This window comes from Rhinatrema bivittatum, chromosome 1 (assembly GCF_901001135.1).
Source record: "Rhinatrema bivittatum chromosome 1, aRhiBiv1.1, whole genome shotgun sequence".
Taxonomy (NCBI): Eukaryota; Metazoa; Chordata; class Amphibia; order Gymnophiona; family Rhinatrematidae; genus Rhinatrema; species Rhinatrema bivittatum.
In genome coordinates, this window is record NC_042615.1 from 588,828,076 (window position 1) to 588,849,917 (window position 21,842).

Genomic DNA, 21,842 nt, shown 5'->3' on the forward strand with positions numbered 1-21,842 from the left:
CAATTCTAGGCTATAAAGGACGTGCTGTACTTTTTAAACATAGAACGTGATCCATTTTATTTGCCACAGTTACAAAATGCATTTATTACTGTAATATTATTCACAGGTCTGGATTATGGGTGGACCGAGTCCATCAAGAGCGGCATCCCTCGGGGGAAGGAAGGAAGGAGGAGAGTTACTGGGGAGAAAGACGTGATCTGTGGGGGAGGGCAGGCCAGAGAGAGTTGCAAATGCCCAGGAGGAAGAACTGTGCTACCTGGGAAAAGAGACAAGAGAAGAAAAAAAAAAAAAGACTAGGGAGAAAGAGAAAAGACAGTTGCCCAAGAACAGCGAGAGAGGCAGATATTATTCTGTAAAACGTTATACATAAATCAGATCCAAATTTAATTACCATGATAAGATAGCAAACCTAATCCTGGAAATTGGCAGGCATTCCAGTTTAGAATTCCAAGGGCATTAGAAGCAAGCAATTCTCTTCTCTCAATGCCTTTAAAAAAAAAAAACCATAAAGAAAGCAAAATGGAGCCATACATGATTTTCACCTGCATCACTAAATAATTTCATCTCCATGGTGAGATGCCTGCGTAAGTTAAAATGGTTAAAAATAGAAATGGAATGTTCGCATTGTGTTTTATCCTTTTGTCTTTTGTCACCAGTAGTAACTGTAGTTCTGTTTCTGTGTCATAAAGGACTAAGCTTTCTATTTTGTAAAAACAAGCAGCACTGTGTCTATTTTATTTTTTTTAAGAAATGGAGATGCATTTCAACAAGTCATTCATTTCTGTGACATGCTTAGGTAAAAGGGCAGTGGCCACCTATAATTCTGTGTGTATAGAGGATGGATTGCAATCCTGCTAGCAATTCTTGCATAAGTAAAGCAGACTGCAAGCATGAGACTCAGTGAAGGTTACATCTTTGAGGTTTTCTTTACAAATAGTTTTAATGATTACATTCCTCAAAATATATTTGTCTGTCATGGCGTTTTATTTCCTCTTTGGGTCTTATTCCTACGTTTCTTGCACTAAACATACTATTTGGTGAGTCATTTGGTATAAAAGTTGTGTACCTTGTTATAGCTGCGAGCCATGTTTGAATAAAGCCTCCTTATTTTTTTTAAATGTATTTTATTTTATAGTTTTCGTTTGCAAAGAAAATAAAAGTAAATAGAAGGCATACCCCTTGAAAAAAAAAAATCTCCATCTCCAAGTCTGTTCTGCAGGTTCCCATGCTGTGCCTGTGCTCCACGTGTCTGTGCAAAGCCTTGAAGAGGCTTCGGCTAAGATCGGCACAGCAGTGCTCCTGCTGTACTTGCATTCATAATGCCTGGAGTAGGTGAAGAAAAGGAGAGTGCTAAAGAAAATTACAATCCCAGGAATGAAACAGAACTCACAACAAAACGATGCCATAATTAATGATATTGTTAAAACTGCCAACCGAATTATCAAAAATAATGTGCTGGTACTGCTGCCTTAATATCACTGCGCTGGTCGCAATGAGTAGAATATATTTTTAATTTTTGTAAAAAAAAATCACAGCATGTTTTCTTGAGTTTTTTGTCCCTTTTTAGGATTGGTGGAGGGTCCTGGGCACCTTTTTCCTGCTTTGCGTTTTGCATCCTCCTTCCAGAGGCGTAGAAGCGACGTGACAGGGCCTGGCTGAACAAGAAAAGAAGACAGTCCGTGCCTTTACACAGAAAAAAAGCAACAGGAAGGGGGGGAGGCATCTTTTCCCTTGTAGAGCAAACCCCAGAGAATGCATGCTCACTAGATCAGTAATTATTCTCACTGTTTTGCACGTATGTTGCATATTGGTGCTTTTTCCAGTGATTGCTATTGCTCTGCCCTGAATAAGTCTTTAAGAGTATACAAATTAGGCAATTTGCAAACCATATAGCACCTGTTCTCACCTCTCTGTATTGGCTTCCTGTTGACAGCAGACTCAAATATAAAGCAACCCATAATGATTTGCTCTCTTGGTTCAATGCTATTTTACACATCTAGGGCATTGAGATCACCTAATAAATTTATTCCGGAAATTCCATCAATCAAAGCATCGCATCTGGAGTCCACAAGAGAGCAGGCATTTTCCACTGCAGGGCCAAGATTGTGGAGCTCACTTTCCGATGCTTTATGCACTACTGTTTGTATCAAAGCTTTTAAAAAGGCTTTAAAGACATTTCTTTTCAAGAAGCCTGTCCTGAGATAAATATGTGATTCCATTCCATTATGCACACCAGGCGCCTCAGCATCTGTTTAACATTGCTGGTGTTATTTATTCTTTGGAGTTGTGCATGTGATTTTTTAAATGTATTTTTTATTTTTTTATTTATTCATGTGCAATGATGATTTTATGACATTATTTCCATTCCTTTGATGTGAAATGATGTAATCCACCAATAATCTTTTATGGATGTGAGAGGATAAAAAAGTATGTAAAATAAATAAGTGCAGGAAGTCATTTTTGGCTTCTTGACCTTTATGTTTTACAAACATCACTGTTCATGCACACTTACTGCCATGCCAACATCTTTTTGTATAGGAAACTAACATCACTTAAGTGACTTTGCATGCTGAGAATGCATATTGAGGGCCATGCATAATTGTAGTGAGGCTGATAATGCATTCTGCACCCCATAACTAAATTGATTCTATATCCCTTATTTACTCATTATTCCCTAAATCACTACTATTTGCTCCCCTTGGCAGTTACTGCTCACTTGACATAGTCTAAGGGGTTTTTTTTATCTGACATTTTTATTTTAATTCTGCTTTTCACACTTTTTTCAGCCCTTCAAAGTGGATTACAATAAGGTACTGTAGGTATTTCTCTATCCCCAGAGGCTTACAATCTAAGGCTTGGATTTATCAAAATGTACTAAATATTGCATGCAATAGGAAAAGGGGCATCTTTTAGAGAGAGAGAGAGAGAGAGAGAGAACCTAGCTGTAATGCCCTCACACTAGATAGGTATTTATTAGGGATGTGAATCGTGTGATCGATCGTCTTAACGATCAATTTTGGCTGAGGGGGGGGGGGGGGGAAATCTGATCGTCTTAGTTTTTTTGGTTAAAAAATCATTTTATTGGGGGAGGGGGGAGGGCAGGAAAATCGGCACACCAAAACAACCCTAAAACCCACCCCGACCCTTTAAAACAAATCCCCCACCCTCCCGAACCCCCCCCCAAATGTTTTAAATTACCTGGGGTCCAGTGGGGGGGGGGGGTCCCGGCGCAATCTCCCGCTCTCTGGCCACGGCTGCGTTAATAGAAATGGCGCCGATGGCCCTTTGCCCTTATCATATGACAGGGCCGGCGTTGCCCGTATGACATAGTGAGGGCAAAGGTAGCGCCGGCACCATTTTGAATATTGGCAATACGGCCCGCGTGCAGGAGGTCGCTCCCGGACCCCCGCTGGACTTTTGGCAAGTCTTGTGGAGGTCAGGAGGCCCCCCCAAGCTGGCCAAAAGTCCCTGGGGGTCCAGCGGGGGTCCGGGAGCGATCTCCTGCACTCGTGACGTTGGGAGCCAGGAACCAAAATGGCACCGGCGTAACCTTTACCCTGTGATATGATAAGGGCAAAGGGCCACCGGCGCCATTTCTATTAACGCAGCCGTGGCCAGAGAGCGGGAGATCGCGCCGGGACCCCCCCCCCCACTGGACCCCAGGTAATTTAAAACATGTTGGGGGGGTTCGGGAGGGTGGGGGATTTGTTTTAAAGGGTCGGGGTGGGTTTTAGGGTTGTTTTGGTGTGCCGGTTTTCCCGCCCTCCCCCCTCCCCCGATAAAACGATTTTTTAACCAAAAAAACTAAGACAATCAGATTTCCCCCCCCCCCAGCCAAAATCGATCGTTAAGACGATCGATCACACGATTCACATCCCTAATCCCTACCACCGTTTTGGGGCGGTAGAGGAGTAGGAGGTTGGGGGAACAAAAAAAGGGAGAGTAGTACAGCTGGAATGCTAACATAAAGTAATGTTGATAGCAGAGGCTTGCTGCAAATTTTGAAGTTGGAATGATTGTTCTGTATTCTGTAATAAATGAAAATATTAGTTGAACGGCCTAAGGAGAATACTGGAAAAGATTAGTGAGAATGAAAGAAATGGATTGAATTAAACTTTGATCTCTTCAGTCAGCAAGCAGACATTGGGGTTATATTTATGTCTATCATGTGTCATTATAAACCCTAATCTAATCTCCTGTAACCAGCATGAACTCTCATGGTTGCATGCATTTTAATTTTGTTGACTATTTAGAGTGGCTGAAAATGTCAGGTTTTGTTCTTTTCCATTTCCTGATTAAGGGCCTGTCATAGTGGGAAATTCATTTGGACTTGATTCACCACAAATCTTTTTCAGCCTCTGGACAGTGAGTTCCAGAAAATTCCAAATAGCAACTATCATTTTATGTATTTATTTGAAGCAGATATTATGTAAGAGAAGGAAAATATTCATCACAGTCTGTTAAAAGGTGCTTGGAGTATACAGGAAAAAGAGTCACCTTTGATCAGGGATAGGGAGCTCCAGTGCTGAAGTGCTACAGAGTACAGACAGGTCTGGTTTTCAGGATATCCAAAGAAAGCTTTGTATTAAAGCAAGCATTTTATTAAGAATTGCAGTTTCGACTCTTTTACATTATGTGGCAGCTTGAGATTTTATTATGTCTTTTATTACTATGTCTTTTATGCTTTTTATACATGTTTTTTTTTTATTATGAATGTTATTATTTTATTTGCACATCGCTTAGGCCTTATTTATGTTAAGTGATTAATAAATTCAATAAATGAAAAATGAAATGAGTGCATGCAAACCTACCTCATACATATTCACTGTAGATATTCTGTAGACCTGTGTGTAGCACTCCAGGGCTGGAGTAGCCTACCCATGCCATAGGTGCCTCATTTATACTCTTGCTCCTCCTCCAGAAATACCCACAAACATCTAGTCACCAAAATACATATATACATGCTTTTTATTTCCCTATCTTAATGACTGGGTGTATGCAGTAGGATTTCACTGCGCACCATGTTTAAAGGTTTTATCGCACCGACGCATTGACCGCTCTACATAACAACAAGTTGCTTACCAGTTGCATCTGCCGGCATCCAGCAATCCGGTTTCCCTGAAGAAGGATCATCCGAAACATTGCAATGTCGGACAGCACGCAGAATGCATAAGATGAGACGCCCAAAACGGGGGTAGGGGCTTTACATAGAACAATAGAACATAGAACAATAGAACAAAGTACAAATTGAACGTAGTATAGTTACAGGGAACATTCGAACTAGTAGTATAGTTACAGGGAACATTTAAACTAGGTATAATGGTACAGTTACAGACTCAGAATGAGAACACCCAAGGAGAAAAGGGGGAGGGGGGGGGGCTTTATATTGAACACTATAACAAAGTACAAAATTGAACATAGCATAGTTATAGGGAACATTTGAATGCGGTGTAGTATTAAAGGTTGCAAAGGACATTTGAACTTGGGATAATGGTACAGATTTGAGGTCGGGACAATGGTACAGATTACAAAAAACAATTGAGTAAAGTAGCTTAAAAAGGGAACAAGGGAAATGAAAACAAGAGGTACTATGGAATATAGGGATTGTGAGTACTAGCACTTGAGTAAATCGCTCTGTGCTGAAATTTGTTGTGGGCATTAGGTCCGGGAAAATGCCTAAAAGAGTTTTCAAGTTATAAAAGTGATGCAACGTAGTCTTGTAACATGAAAGAGAATAAATCGATGGATTAAGTGGAGGACTGACCAGTAGCAGCGAACGATAGAGAGAACCCAAATAAGATAACTCAATGAGGAAGTTCATGATTGAGTTTATCTAGGCATCTGGGCGGTATTAAGTGTCTGGGAAAGCTTGGCAGAAGAGCCAGGTTTTTAGCTTTTTTTAAAATTCCTGATGACTTGGTTCAAGTCGTAGATCTGGGGGGAGCGCGTTCCATTGCTGATGATAGTGCTCATTTCCTTAGTGATGTTTTAGCAGGCGGGGCATACAGTGTGCCTTTGTATGCGCTTCTTATGGGTCTGGAGGATGTATGAGGTTGAAGTTGTGTGCTTAACATGATAGGGGCGAGGTTTTGTGTCGCTTTGTGGTAGGGATGTGAATCGTTTTTTGACGATTTAAAATATCATCCGATATATTTTAAATCGTCAAAAAATCGTTAGGGCCACGATACAATACCAATTCCCCCGATTTATCGTTAAAAAATCGTAAATCGGGGGAAGGGGGAGGGCAGGAAAACTGGCACACTAAAACCCCCTAAAACCCACCCCCGACCCTTTAAATTAAATCCCCCACCCTCCCGAACCCCCCCCCCAATGCTTTAAATTACCTGGGGATCCGGCGGTGGTCCAGAACGGTGGCGGTCCGGAACGGCCCCCTCAATAGAATCGTGTTATCTTCAGCCGGCGCCATTTTTCAAAATGGCCACCGCAAAATGGCGGCGGCCATAGACAAAAATGATTCGACACAGGAGGTCAGTTCTGGACCCCCGCTGGACTTTTGGCAAGTCTTGTGGGGGTCAGGAGGCCCCCCCAAGCTGGCCAAAATTTTCCTGGGAGTCCAGCGGGGTTCCGGGAGCGATTTCTTGCCGCGAATCGTTTTCGTACGGAAAATGGCGCCGGCTCACGATTTTAACGATTTTTCACGATAGTTTACACACCCAAACGGCAACAATACGATTCCCTCCCCCTCCCAGCCGAAATCGATCGTTAAGACGATCGAGGACACGATTCACATCTCTACTTTGTGGATGATTGAAAGAACTTTAAAGAGGATTCTGTGTTTGATAGGAAGCCAGTGAAGGTTACGGAGGATTGGAGTGATATGCTCTCTTTTGTTGGAGTTTGTGAGAATTCTGGCGGCAGCGTTCTGGACCATCTGTAAGGGTTTGATAGAGTTAGAGGGGAGTCCGAGTAAAAGAGAGTTGCAATAATCGATCTTTGATAATATGATGGATTGAAGTACTAGCCGGAAATCATTGAAGTGAAGGAGGGGTTTTAGCTTTCTGAGGACTTGCAGTTTGTAAAAGCACACCTTTGTGGTAATGTTTATAAACTTTTTTAGGTTTAGATTGGTGTCTAGCCAGGCTCCTAGATTCCTGACGTCAGGTGAAAAATTCATGTTTGAGCTTGTTGGTTGAGAGGAGCTTGATGAGATGATGGTGGGGTCATGGGAGATAATGAGTATTTTCGTTTTATTGGCGTTCAAAACTAAGTTGAGGCTAGAGAGTAGGTCTTTAATTGGCTGAAGGCAATCATTCCAATATGAAATAGTTTTTTGAAGGGATTCTGTAATCGGGATAAGGATTTGTAAGTCATCTGCATAGAGGTAATGGGTAAGCTTAAGGTTTGTGAATAGGTGGCAGAGGGGGAGGAGGTAGATATTGAAGAGGGTGGGTGAAAGTGAGGATCCTTCAGGGACACCTTGGTCTGTGAGGACGGGATGAGATTCTTTGTTGTTTATCCTGACTTTGTAGAACCAGTTGCTCAAGAAGGACTGAAACCAACTGAGAGCTGAGCCTTTGATGCCTATGTTGGCTAGTTGATCTATAAGTATTGTGTGTTTTACCATGTCAAAAGCTGCAGACAAATCTAACAGAACAAGCAGGTAGGATTGTTTTTTCTCCATGTTTACGAGAATGGTGTCTGTGAGTGATAGGAGAGATTCGGTGTTTAGGGATTTGCGAAAGCCATACTGAGCCGGAGACAGAATGTTATGGTCTTCCAGGTATTCTGACAGTTGCTTGTTGACAACTTTTTCCATCAGTTTGGCAATGAGAGGTAAGTTTGCGATTGGTCAGAAGTTGGCTGGATCTGATGGAGAGGCGTTTGGTTTTTTTAGTAGAGGTTTGAGGATTGCTAATTTTAATTGGTTGGGTACAAAGCCTTGAGATAGAGATGTGTTGATAATATCAGAAATAGGTTTTGCGATGGTGTTTGGGATGGCAGTGAGTAGGTTTGTCGATAATGGGTCTGATGGATGGGAGGATGGTTTGAGTTTCTTGAGGGTATTTTCTATCTCTAGCGAAGAGGTGGGCTCAATTGACTCGAGGCTAGAGTTTTGATGAGGCAGGGTTATGAGATGGTGAATTGTGGGGAAGGTTGTTGGTTGAAAGAGAATAGGTGAGGTTGGATTTTTTCGCCTTGAAGTAATCGGCGAGTTCGTTGACTTTGTTGAGTGCTTGGTGATCTGGAATGGTAGGAGGAGATGGTTTAGTAAGTGAAGAGACGAAGGAGAAAAGTGCCTTTGAGTCAAAAATGAAGTTGTGGATTTTTTTTGCGTAGAAATCTTTCTTGGTTCTAAGGATAGCGTTCCTGTATGTGTTTAGAAGGGATTTGTAGGTGGTGTGTGACGCGGTGGTTGGGTTTTTTCTCCAGCTTTGTTCTTTGTTTCTTAGTGTTTGTTTGAGGGATTTGAGTTCAGGGGTAAACCAAGGTTTTCTGTTGTCCAGTGCGGGTTGTATGGTTTTAGTTGATGTTGGGCAGATTTGTTCTGCAATTTTATAGGTGAGATTGATCCAAGAAGAGGTTGCTGTGGTTGCGTCTGTGAGGTCTAATTGGATTAGAGCATTGGATATCTTTTCGCTGAGTAGGTCAAGTGAACATGGTTTCCTGAAGTGGATGGTGGATTTGGTAGGGACTTGAGGTGGTTGATTTTTGATCTCAAGAGTCGTGTAGATGACCCGGTGGTCTGACCAGGGAACTGGAAAGCAGGTGGGATTAGAGTAGGTGGTAAAGCTATTGTTAATGAAGATGAGGTCCAATGTATGGCCTGCCTTATGGGTGGGGCTGTTGACAATTTGCGTGAAACCCAGGTGACTGAGTGAGGAGAGAACTGTTGCGCAGTTGATGGATTGTGGAGAGGCGTCCACATGTAGGTTAAAGTCTCCTAGGATTATTGCGGGTTTTTCGGCGTTAATGTGTTTGGCTATAAGCTCGATCAAAGGAGAGGGGTCTGATTCTAAGGTTCCTGGTGGGGCGTAGATGAGGGCTAATTGAAGTTGTTCAGATTTAAAGAGGTTGAATTCTAGTTTAGTGGAGGTGTTTGTTTGTTGTAAAGTTATGCCTAGTCCTTTTTTTGCAGCCAGGAGGCAAAATATGTTCTATGCTATAATACACCGGCAGCATTAGACTTGAATTCTACAGGACTGGTAATATAAAATTCGTAAGTGGACTGCTCGCTCCTACGCATATGATAGCTTCTCTAAGAATCATTAACTCTGGGATTCCAATGATTAAAAAGCCCTAGCGCCTTCTAGAGCTGTATGCACAAGCTTGTAGCCCCTAGTGGCCCTATATGAGGTATTCCCAGAGTTCTAACAAACACTCCCTCTCTTTGAGCTGGATTTTTTATATCGTTGATATTTAGTAATTCTCAGCCAATACTTGGATCTGTTACATTTTTATTTCCCTATGGCATCCTTTAGCCCAAATATATTTATTCCTGCTTAAAGCTGGTATAAATCCAAATCAGAGCAGTGCTGCAAACATACAGCCTGCATTACATTTTATAGGAGCAGTTCTGAAACCTCTTAAAATGTGTTTGCACATTGAGAGTACTGGAGAACCAGCTGTAACAAATTACCTTGTTTAGTCTGCTGCATAACATCAAAAAGAATTAATAACTTTTCCCTAATTTTAAACAGCAATGTATTTTTTTCCAAGTAAAATTGCTTTTAAGAGGCAATGCCACTTTTCCAGGTCAGGGGTGCAGTACTTGCCTTTTAAGACACTGTTTTCACCTAATTAACAATTGTATTCCCCAGAAAAATAATTCACAAATCTCTTGGTTTAATGTAAGTATTTTCCTACACATAAAACTGTACACGTTCTCTCTGAGGCACTTATTCTGTCACATCTCCTATACAGTTGCATTCCACACACTTTCTATTGCCGTGAACCTTTTCCAAATATATAGCTTTCATTTTCTTTTTCCCACAGCACACATGCATGTCTGTTGCTAAGGATCTCTAGGGTTATAGTGAGAGCAGAAAACAAGACATAATTAAGAATACATGACATACATGCTTCCTATATCTTATGTCTGTCTGCTCTCTTTGAGAAATTCGAGGAGGGTATGTATGACCAAGGATGGCTGGTAGGCAAGTATACTTCAAGTGCTGCCAAGTTATCCATTTTAGGAGGGAGACTTTTTGGCTAGTCCTAGTTTTAAACCTACATCCCAAAGGATGGTGGTAGTTGTAGTACCTTATTCTTATGCACTTGAATCAGCATGGCAGGTCCCATATTGCATCAGAATGGGGTTGTCAAAAATCCAGGACTAGCCTAAAATCTGTCTTCTGGAATTGGGTAATTTGGCAGCTCTGCAGTTCTATTAACACTTTACCTACGTCTCTACTGTGATTTAGTAATACTTGTTGTAAGTGTCAACACTATTAGGGTGGTAGTAACATCTCACATGCACTTAGACATTGCTATACTATTCCCTTACTATGGGTTTTCCATCCATGGAGATATGGTTGCTGTCTGAAACATTGGTAGCTCTTATCCGAAATTCCTAGGATTCCCTGCTGCTTAACACAGTTATTCCTTACTTGTCTATGTTTTTGGTTTCTAAGTTGATGCATGATACAGCTCTTAGCCATAGCTACTCACTCTGGTAGCTACTCCAGAACACCAGCAGAGTGAAGGTACAATGAAGCCCACACATCTGTTCACTGCATTATTGAACACATAGTTAGAATGTTTAATATCTTGGTTCAGATATCCTATAGAATTGTCCCAAAAAGGTGGCAGAGATTGTGCTTGCCTGTTATATGCTTCACAGTACAGCAGTAAGGCATCACATTCTAACAAATATCAAATTTAATATAGAGAAGGATCCCCAGCATTCCTCTGTTAGACTTAGAGAATTCTAATTGAAAAAGACTAGCATACCATAATTAATGTCAACTCAAAATATTAATTCAGAATTGTGAATGACCATCTGGGGTTTATTTCTGTGGATTCATTGGAGAGTGTTTTGTTTTTTTTTGCTGTAAGATTGCTGATGGGTGGACAAAGAAGACTCTAATTCATAGATCAGGGAGAAGACTGCTTCTTGCAAGCCTGCCACCAGTGAATAACTAAGAGGGAGAAAAGGAGGTTCTGCAACTTTTCCCAGTGGTGCTGAAGAGATAGAGGTCTTTTTTGAGGGTGAAGACCCAGGGGTCAAGTTAAGCTCATTCCCAGGTATCTCATCTTGATTTTTATCCACTAGAAATGTTTCTAAATGTGTTATATCTACAAATCCAATTTTTTTTCCTTGATAATTAACAAGGCATAAACATGGAAAGTTAAAAAAAAAGTTGCACCCAGTGCCAATACACAATTCTTTAAGGAGAAAAAATACTTTCTCCTTGCCTGAGTGGCTCTGGCCACATCCGGAAATATTTGGACTTTATGTCCACAAAATAATACATCCTTAAATCTGAAAAACGTTTTAAACATATTTTCCTTATCCTGTTTGGCGATAAAAGAAATAAAGAAGGTCGCTCTATTATTTATCACATCTATCGACTCTTCTAAAAAAGTCGATATACCTAACATAGATGGAGCCTCCCCATTCACATTTTGTCCTCCAGAACTTCTGGCTGACTTTTTTGGCAAATAATATATTTTTGAAAGTTTAGGGATTTCCTCATCTTCATATAACAGAATCTCTTTCAGAAATTTTTTAAACATCTCTCATGGGGATAATAGCAGAGTTAAAGGAAAATTTATAATTCTTAAATTCCTTGATCTTAACAGATTTTCTATGTATTCAGTTTCCTTATGCATAGATATACTATCACGGATAAACACATTCTCCAAATTTTGAATCAATTGCACCTTATTTGTTAAAGCAAACATATCCTTCTCACATTTAACAACTTTCCTCACTTGTTCATCTATTAAACTTCTATTAGCATTAATTACAGTCAACAATGATTCATTCATCCTTATTATATTAATTTCAAGCTTTGATATCATTCTACCAAGATCTACTAAAGTAACATTGTTTGGTATAACCACTGGACTAATGCTACTTCCTATACCAAATGGGAGCTTAATCCTCACTTCATTTACAATAGGTGTATTAACATTTTCAGTCCAATGAGATTTGACTTGTTTAATCAAGCCAGAGTCCCCTTGGACCACTCCTACCAGTTTCCCAGTCACTTCAATAGATGTTAAAACATTCGGCTGAGGTGGAGATGACAGTCCTTCGCCAGGACTTAGCGAGACTAAAGACGTAGCTCCCAAACTCTCCTCATTTGGCGTTTCCATCATTCTCACAACGTGATGGTCCATGGGGCCAGTGCAATATTATTGCATGGGAGAAGAAGTGGTGATTTTCGCCTTCCTTTTCCTGCCCATTGAAGAAATAAAAAGAGGAAGTTAATTTCCAGCCGGCCACCGGCCTTCCCCGGACTAAGCCGGACCAAGTCGCGCACCCCTTCAGCGCGCATGGCTTATTCATCACGCTGGCAGCTGTGGAGCACTGCCCTTCCGCAGATTTTATAGTCAGTGGGGGCATCCTTAGCTGACATCACTCAGCTGTGACCTCAGCTTCTCCTGCCGGGTAGGTGTTTCACTTGGGGTTACCGGTTCCTGGCGTTCTCGGGGAGAGCAAACACCTCCTCCCTTCTCCTTCACTCACTCCCCGGATGATGCCGCCCTTCCACAGATTTTATAGTCAGTGGGGACAACCTTAGCTGATGTCACTCAGCTGCGACCTCAGTTTCTCCTGCCAGGTAGGTGTTTCAATTGGGGTTACTGGTTCCTGGCATTCTCGGGGAGAGTGAACACCTCCTCCCTTCTCCTTCACTCACTCCTAAGACTGACGTTCAATAAAAGTAACCTATAACTCCGTTCTCCTAAATATTTTGTTAAACTAGCAAGATTTATAATATTGCTGGCTATCTTATATATATATAAGTTTCTTTTGGCTCCCCCAATTATGGGATATGTAAAAACAGATAGTTTTGTTTTTGAATCCTTTGTTGAGAGAATATATCTCTATGTTGTAATACATATTTTCTTTTTTTCATGATGTAATCATTGATGAAAAACATAATAAAGTTTAAGTTAAAAAAAAAAGTTAAGTTCATTCCCATCATAGAATCTGTGTTCTCATCTCTGCAACAAGTGGATCTGTACTCAGCAGTATTTGGAAATATATCTCCCTTGAAAAGATAGATTACAAAATGGTGGCTCATATGAGTGTGGCAAATAGGGATTGAAAAGGAAATGTTCTAATTTTGTTTTGTATATTTTTGTGAAAACCACAGCATTTTTCTTTGAACAACAATATAAGACTTTGATTGAATCATGTAAAAAAGCCTTCTACTCATAACATTTGCATGTAGTGGGCAATAATTCCCATGTCCTATTCTGCATGATTCATTGTATGATCTCATTTTCAGGAAGCCAAAATAATGTGGTCTGCCCTGATGTGGAGACCTTAGCCTTATGTTTTGCTGAAAAGGTTGCTAAATTGGAACTTTATTACCTGTTATTTCAGCATCTATGTCCTTAACTAGCTAAATCAAAGCTATCTTCCAATAGGATGTTTGCTTCTGTCTCTTCTACTGAGAGTGTGAAAATTGTTGCATCTTTGAAGCTCAATTTTCGTGCTACAGATGTCTTTCCTACTTGGCTGATTAAGGCTCTTCTAGAACTCTTTGTGCCTATAATTGCCCAAATTGTTGCTTTTTCCTTGCAAGATAGGATTGTCCCTTGAGAAAAGCCATAGTTTACCTAAAATTTTAAAAAGCTAACTTCGATTCAACCTTACATTGTAACTATTACCTTTTTTTGTTAATATGTATTGACTCAATTGCAGGAATATTTGGATAACTTTATTCTTTCAGAAAGATCCTTATCAGTATGGGTACCGCAAGCCTCATGGTATGGAGATGCTGTTATAAACTACTCTTGATCTATTACAAAAAGGACTTGCTAAAGGACATGCCTTTTTATTATTATTTTTTAGATATCACTGTTGCATTTGACATTGTGGATTTTACTATTTTACTTTCGCATCTTGCTGCCTTAGGAATTGGACAAACTGTGACATGGTTTTCATCTTTCCTTGCTCATCAGTTTCAGCAGGTGTGTTTTGGTTCAGTTTCTGGATGAGTAGAGCTTGATTTTTGTGTACTGTAGGGATCTGCCTTATCAGCTACTCTTTTTTTTAATCTTTCTTGCCATTAACCAAATTGATTGCTTCATTTACTCTACAGTATTGGCTGCCTGCGGTTGATATTTTATTAATTTTCCCAAAATGGATTCATCAGTTTCTTCGGTGGTTTCTGATGAGATTTTCTTTCATCTCAGCCTGATCTGCCTCAGATCTTTGTGGATTTTTTCTTTAATATGGAAACCATAACTGGGTGTCATATATTAATTGTCTGTCTTGTTCGATACTTGAAATTTTAGAAATCAACCAATTCTCCGGTTGTAACTGAACAGAGTACAGCTTTTGATTTTGTATTCACAATAATTCTCTTTTTTTTATGTATTTTTTTATATATGCAGATCATGATTGGCCCAATGTCATATAAAAGTAAGTTCAAAAACAATGTCGGCAACGCAACGCTGCCGCATCATGTAAAATACGATGGCTGGATGAAAGAGAAATTCAGACTAAAAGTAAGTTTTATAAGACGTGCAAGTCTAACTGTATTTTGGGAGGATTTTATTCACATAACGATTAATGTTCTTTATATTTAGCTCTCTCTAACCTCTGAAGCAGGTGCAAAGCACCGAAATGCTGTCAGTGTCAGGCATAGGCTACCATGAGAGGATACAAAGAATGGGAAATATATTGAGAAATATGTATTCCAACTGAACGATAAGTGGTAAATTTTATTATCCCTTTTGTAAGAGAGTACATTTTGGCTCTTAGAAATGGATTAAGAAATGGATTGAAACTAAAAACAAGTTTTTAAATACATATATAAAGAAAAAGGGCATAAAGAAGAGACTTTCTGGATATTGTAGTAGATGTTTTCTTTAACAAAATTGCTAAATTGTGCAGTAGTTTCATTCCGACTCATCTGCGCAAAGTCCACAAGCAACAAGAAAGTGCTTTGGGAATTCTTTTCACCCACAGCCATGACTAATACTGTTCAGATCATTTTCAAATTGAATTTGCCTGTGTTTTGAATCCCTGTCCAGTTTTGCTTTTTCATGCTCTCAAAGAGGATCCTACTTCATCTTATAAAATCCGGGGTCAGAGCACGCAAGGGCGTGCACATTTGTGCAACTTGCGCGCGCCGAGCCCGGCACGCGCTGCCTGTTCCCTCCAAGGCCGCTCCGAAATCGGAGCGGCCTTGGAGGGAACTTTCTTTCCACCCCCCGGCCCTATCTCCCCCCCCCCCACCTTTGTTGGCAGATTTACGCCTGCTGAAAGCAGGCGTAAATCTGCGCGCGCCAGCGGGCTGCTGGCCCGCCATCACCCGACCCGGGGGCTGGTCCAGAGGCCTCAACCACGCCCCCGGGCCAGCGCCATGCCCCCAGTCCCACCCCGAACCGCCCCCTGACCCCAGACATGCCCCCGGACACGCCCCACCCCCCTGCCCCTTTTACGAAGCCCCGGGACTTACGCACGTCCCGGGGGCACGGGACGCATGGTGGCCTATGCAAAATAGGCGCGCCGGCACGCGAGTGCCCTCCGCGTGTAAATCCGGCCGGATTTACGTGCGCAGGGACTTTAAAATCCGGCCCTTAGTGTTTTTATATACCGATAATCGTTCGGAACATCTAATTGGTTTACAGTGAACAGCAATTCAGCAACAGGCTTTACATATAACTTACCGAACAACAATTCAGATACAGGGGGAAAAAAAATAAAACTAGGTAGTTAATGTAACTATAGGTGTGAGCAGAATAATTACTATGTAGAACTTTGTTTAGAAAAAGTCGTCAATATATGACAAAAATATATACATACATGTACATATAACATGGTATCTGACAGGCAGCTCCCTAGTTTGCTCAAAAAGCCACAACCGTTGCTAAAAAAGCCTGGTTTGGATGCAATTATCTCGCCCATTATTGGTCTATTTCCTCTCTTCCCTTCCTTGCAAAAATAATAGAATCTGTAGTCCTAAAACAATTCACTGAATTCACTGACAATTACTCCATTATGGATTGCCGACAAAATGGTTTCAGAAAGAACTTTAGCGCAGAGGCTGTACTTCTATCCATTCCAGATACCACACAGCATGGGCTCGATTCTGGGAAGAGTTACATTTTAGTTTTGTTAGATCTCTCTGCCATGTTTGATACTGTTAATCATAACATCTTGACTTCACAACTGGCGAGGGTTGGGAAGGGTGGTACTATGTTATCCTAAGAACATAAGCAAATTGCCATGCTGGGTCAGATCAAGAGTCCATCAAGCCCAGCATCCTGTTTCCAACAGAGGCCAAACCAGGCCACAAGAACCTGGCAAGTACCCAAACGCCAGGAAGATCCCATGATACTGATACAATTCATAGCAGTGGCTATTCCCTAAGTAAACTTCATTAATAGCAGTTAATGGACTTCTCCTCCAAGAAGTTATCCAAACCTTTTTTGAAACCAGCTACACTAACTGCATTAACCACATCCTCTGGCAACAAATTCCAGAGCTTAATTGTGTGTTTAGTGAAAAAGAATTTTCTCCGATTAGTCTTAAATGTGCTACTTGCTAACTTCATGGAATGCCCCCTAGTCCTTCTATTATCCGAAAGTGTAAATAACCAATTTACATCTACTCATTCAAGACCTCTCATGATCTTAAAGACCTCTATCATATCCCCCCTCAGCCATCTCTTCTCCAAGCTGAACAGCCCTAACCTCTTCAGCCTTTCCTCATAGGGGAGCTGTTCCATCCTCTTTATCATTTGGTTGCCCTTCTCTGTACCTTATCCATCGCAACTATACCTTTTTTGAGATGCGGCGACCAGAATTGTACACAGTATTCAAGGTGTGGTCTCACCATGGAGCGATCAGCGGCATTATGACATTTTCCGTTTTATTAACCATTCCCTTCCTAATAATTCCTAACATTCTGTTTGCTTTTTTGACTGCTGCAGCTCACTGAGCCGACGATTTCAAAGTATTATCCACTATGATGCCTAAATCTTTTTCCTGGGTGATAGCTCCTAATATGGAACCTAACATCGTGTAACTACAGCAAGGTTAATTTTTCCCTATATGCAACACCTTGCACTTGTACACATTAATTTTCATCTGCCTTTTGGATGCCCAATCTTCCAGTCTTGCAAGGTCCTCCTGTAATGTATCACACTCCGCTTGTGATTTAAAAATGTTCTATTGAATATTGAAATTAGTTTTGAGATGATTACTTTGTAAGTCTTTTTTGATTGAAGTAGGTATTGAAGTGAACAGATGTGATTTAACTACTCTGAATAATTTTGTATCATCCGCAAATTTAATAACCTCACTCATCGTATTCCTTTCCAGATCATTTATAAATATATTGAAAAGCACCAGTCCAAGTACAGATCCCTGAGGCACTCCACTGTTTACCCTTTTCCACTGAGAAAATTGACCATTTAATCCTACTCTCTGTTTCCTGTCTTTTAACCAGTTTGTAAACCACGAAAGGACATTGCCTCCTATCCTGTTACGTGCCCTGCCCGTGGCCGTCCCGCGCGCGGGCCTGCTCACCTTTATGGTTCCACAGTGGGTCCCGGGACAACCTCCCTCGTGGTAGTTGCCAGTCCTGCTAGGGCCCGGCGTCCTGCAGCGGCAGTCGCTTGGCCTTCCACTGCGTGTCGGGCCTCACGCAGAGGTTTGACATCCTCGGCCATGTTGGCCACACCCATACGCTCGCGCGTGTGAACTTCCCGGACTCATGTAGGGCCAAGGGCTGGTCCTAGCTCCGCGGCACGCCCTGATTCCCTGATATAAGGAAATTCCTGTCTTTGCTTCCGTGCCTTGGCAATTGGGTCGGTTTGTTCTAAGATTGCCTCTGTGCTTTTACCTGTTCCTTCTTCTTCCTAGTCTCGTTCCAGGATCCTTCTGTTCCAGTTCTGTTCCTGACACATTCCTGCATCCTAGTTCCTGATCCTGCTTGTTCCTGTGTTCGTATGTCTGTCTACCCAGGTAGTCTGTCTACTCAGGTAGTACCCAGGTAGTACCCTTGGACTGACTTTTTGGTACTGACATCAGCTTTTTCCTGACCTGCCTGCCTGTCTGCCACCTGCCTCAGAGACCACAGCCTGTTCCTGACCTGCCTGCCTGCCTGCTGCCTGCCTCAAGACCTCAGCCTACCTTTGACCTCGTCTGACCTCCGGTACCTGACCTCTGCCTTGCTGACCACATGTTGCAAGTGCAAGGGTGTGGTCACTTGCTCTAGAGGGATGTGAGCCCTTGGACCATGGCATGGCTCAGGGAGGAGTCCCAAATCACACACCATCAGAGGTGAAAGTGTGCAAGCACAGGCTGGAGCTAGAACAATGCGGGACCAGGAACAAGACGTGGGAACATCGCAGGCACTGGAATGAGGCAGACTCAGACCTCCATTGGACCTGCACACACAGGTGAGACCCATCAACGCAATGCTGGTCTCAAGAGTAGCCCTCCAGCCACTCAGTAGCCCTTCCAGACCCACCACTGGGAACGACAACTGAGTAAGGCCAGACAGAGGCTGAGGACAGGAACATGAAAAAACATGGAACTGAAGAACTTGGAAGAATCAGACGGGGACTTGAGGAACTTGGAAAACTCAGATGAGGATTTGAGGAACTTAGAAGACTCAGACTCGAGGAACTTGGAAGACTCAAATAAGGAATTGAGGAACTTAGAAGACTCAGATGAGATTCAGGATTCAGGCACTAGTTCATGGTGAGAACTGCACCGCAGCACACCCTACACAGCTGCACATGGCTGGTCACGGACCACACTGTAAGTGAAGCAGACTCCAGATGAGAAAATGAAGATTAGGAACTGGAAACATGATCAAGATTCAGAGAGGCCTGCACCGAGGAACGCCCTATATAGCCGCCCATGGCTGGTTGCGGACCACGCTGAAGTGGAGCAGGTTCTGGCTTGAGCCTAGGGCATGGATGGAAGCAGGAACAAGGAACTCCAAAGACTGGGAACAGGATTCAAGACTCAGGATTCAAGGATTCAGAACTCGGATTCAGGAACAGACCTTGGCATTAGAAGCAAGGGCCTTCCGGAGACTTACGCTGCAGACATGAAGACAGGCCTTGTGCCACGAAGCACCTTACACAGCCCCCCATGGGCTTGTCATGGACCATGACGGTGGCACACCAGGAAAGGTGGATGAGCAGGAAACCTGGAAGCAGGATGAAGATCCGGGGATGAGAACATCAGGACCAGGACTGGAACATCAGGATCTCAGAACATCAGGAACTCAGAACATCAGGAACTCAGAACATCAAGAACAAGGAACATCAGGAACATGGAACATCAGGAACACTGGAGAGATGATGAAGGAACTCCAACAAAGAACAAGACCAGAAACATTCACAGGAGATGAGGAACATCAACCATGAAGACCATCAAGACAGGCGGAGACCACGGAGAACCTTGCATGGTGAAGGAAGCACAGACAACTGGGAGGATCCAAGCAAAGGCCTCGAGTGGAAGCAGAGCCCTTTTATAGGGTTAGACCTGACCAGGAGTGATGACATCATCTGTTGGGGCCGTGGGGCTTTTCCTGCCGCTGGCCCTTTAAATGTTAAGAAGAGGCAGGCGTGCGTGCATGCCTATGCAGGGCCTGGGGAGTGAAGGAGGAAGTCTGCATCGGCGGCCTCCCTGCCACAAAGGAGACTTCAGCGGCGATACTACTGCCCGCGAGCAGCGGAGTGCAACAAAACAGTGCGTATCCCTACAGGCTGAAGAATGGGAATGAAAAAATGGGGTAACCTAGGTTAACTTTAAGTGTGTGGGGGTAACCTGCACAGAGTGGCAGTTACTACTACTCTTAACAGAAGGCAAGAGTGTAACCTGCGTGGAGCAGCAGTTACTATTCTTAACAGTAGGCAAGGGAGTAGGCTGCATGGAGTGGCAGTTGCTACCAAAAGCAAATTGCTGGGCAGTCTGCCCAGCAATTTGCTTTTGGTAGCAACTGCCAGTCTGGTTGGACCTTTGGCCTTTATCTGCCATCATTTACTATGTGATCAATATTCAAAAAACATTTAGATGAATAACTCACAAGTTGTCCGTTTAGTAGGCACATGTGGCATATTCAACCACTTATCAGGATAACTGGATAAAAAAGGGCATTTCAGGGGTGTTCTGGGGAGTAGTTGAGTTATCCAGCTAACATAGCCAAAGACTGGATATATCCGGCTGCGATAGCTGAATAACTTTAGACCTGATCAGAAGTAGGTCTAAAGTTATCTGGCCTGGAGTGGCTAGATAACTTGCTACTTATCCAGATATCTTTAGAAGACATCTGGATAAGTAGCGCCAAGAAAGTTAAAAAAAAAGAAAAGCAAGTACAGGGCCCTGTGGCCTGATTTCCTTCCACCCCCATCAGCAAATAGCAAAGAGGCTATAGCTATCTTGTAACTCCCACCCTACATCACCTCCTATATATATATCATATTAATGTTTCTCACTGTGGTCCTTCTCCCTCCCGTTCCAGATTGATTTATTTATTTATCCATTTTTATATACCGACATTAGATCAGTGATGTCACATCGGTTTACAGAAGAATAGAACTGAAATAAGTGTGTGTGTGTGGGGGGCCCTCTTATTTCTTACAATAAAACATAATAAACATTACTAGTCTATAACATGGATAACTTGTAGATGGGCAAATAAGTGGCACGAGGGTCTAATGAGGGATGCTTGAAGAGGTGTAAATGCTGAAGGGTGGGGGAGATTTTAAGACATTGGGGGGGGGGGCAGGGAAAGGAAAACATTGTGCCAGGTCCTCCCACCCTGACCCCCCCCTCCATAATGCTAAACAGGCCGCAGCACCTCCCTCCATCCTCCCAAACCTGTAAAAGCCGTACTGGGAGCAGGTTCAGAACTTTCCTGCTCCTGCCGATGTCCAAAGCTGCGCTGAGAATGTAACCTACACTCTGTTTAAGCTTCCAGTGCTAAAAGGGTACTTTTGTACTATTAGCCTTGACTGCACCCTCCAGCACCAAATTCAACAGCTTAATTGAGCAATGTCTGAAAAATGTGCTTATCCTAGCTGGACAAAATCTGTCCAGTGAAGCCTACTGCTAACTGGGGCTTTGAAAATCAGCCCCTATATCAGCATTCACTTGCTTCAAGTCACAACTATTTATTGTTTACTGGGAGGAACACCATAGTACTCACACTTTTGAGGCACCACTTCAGTGATCCGCCGGAACAGATAGTCCATCTGGGTGCTCTGCACACTATTTCCAGTATCATTAAATTATTGAGCAAGGGAGCTAGGCTTCTTTCCCCTGGCTCCTCCAGCAACCATGGTGTAGCCTGTATTGATTTTTTGGCTGGGCCCGAAGTTAACTTGGGTGTGCACTAGGCTAAGCAAGGTGAGGTGAGGTGAGGCAGAGCTGGGGAGGGAGAGGGGATGAGAAGGAGGACTGTGAGGCTTTGTGAACAATCAAGGCTTGATACTTGTATCAAAAGAAAAGGGAAACAGAACTCTGGCTGGCTCGCCACACCACTTTTATTATTTAATAAAATAACAGACCAGGTATGGCTTACCTTAGCAGTCCATACAGCATTCAAACATAATGTGTCCTAGGCTGGACAGAGCTTCCATGAACACCCTAGGGCCTCTCTAGCCTCCTGGGGCCTGCCTTATCCCCCAGTCCACAACCCCTTGCTCGGCTGCTTCTTAAAAAGGACCGGT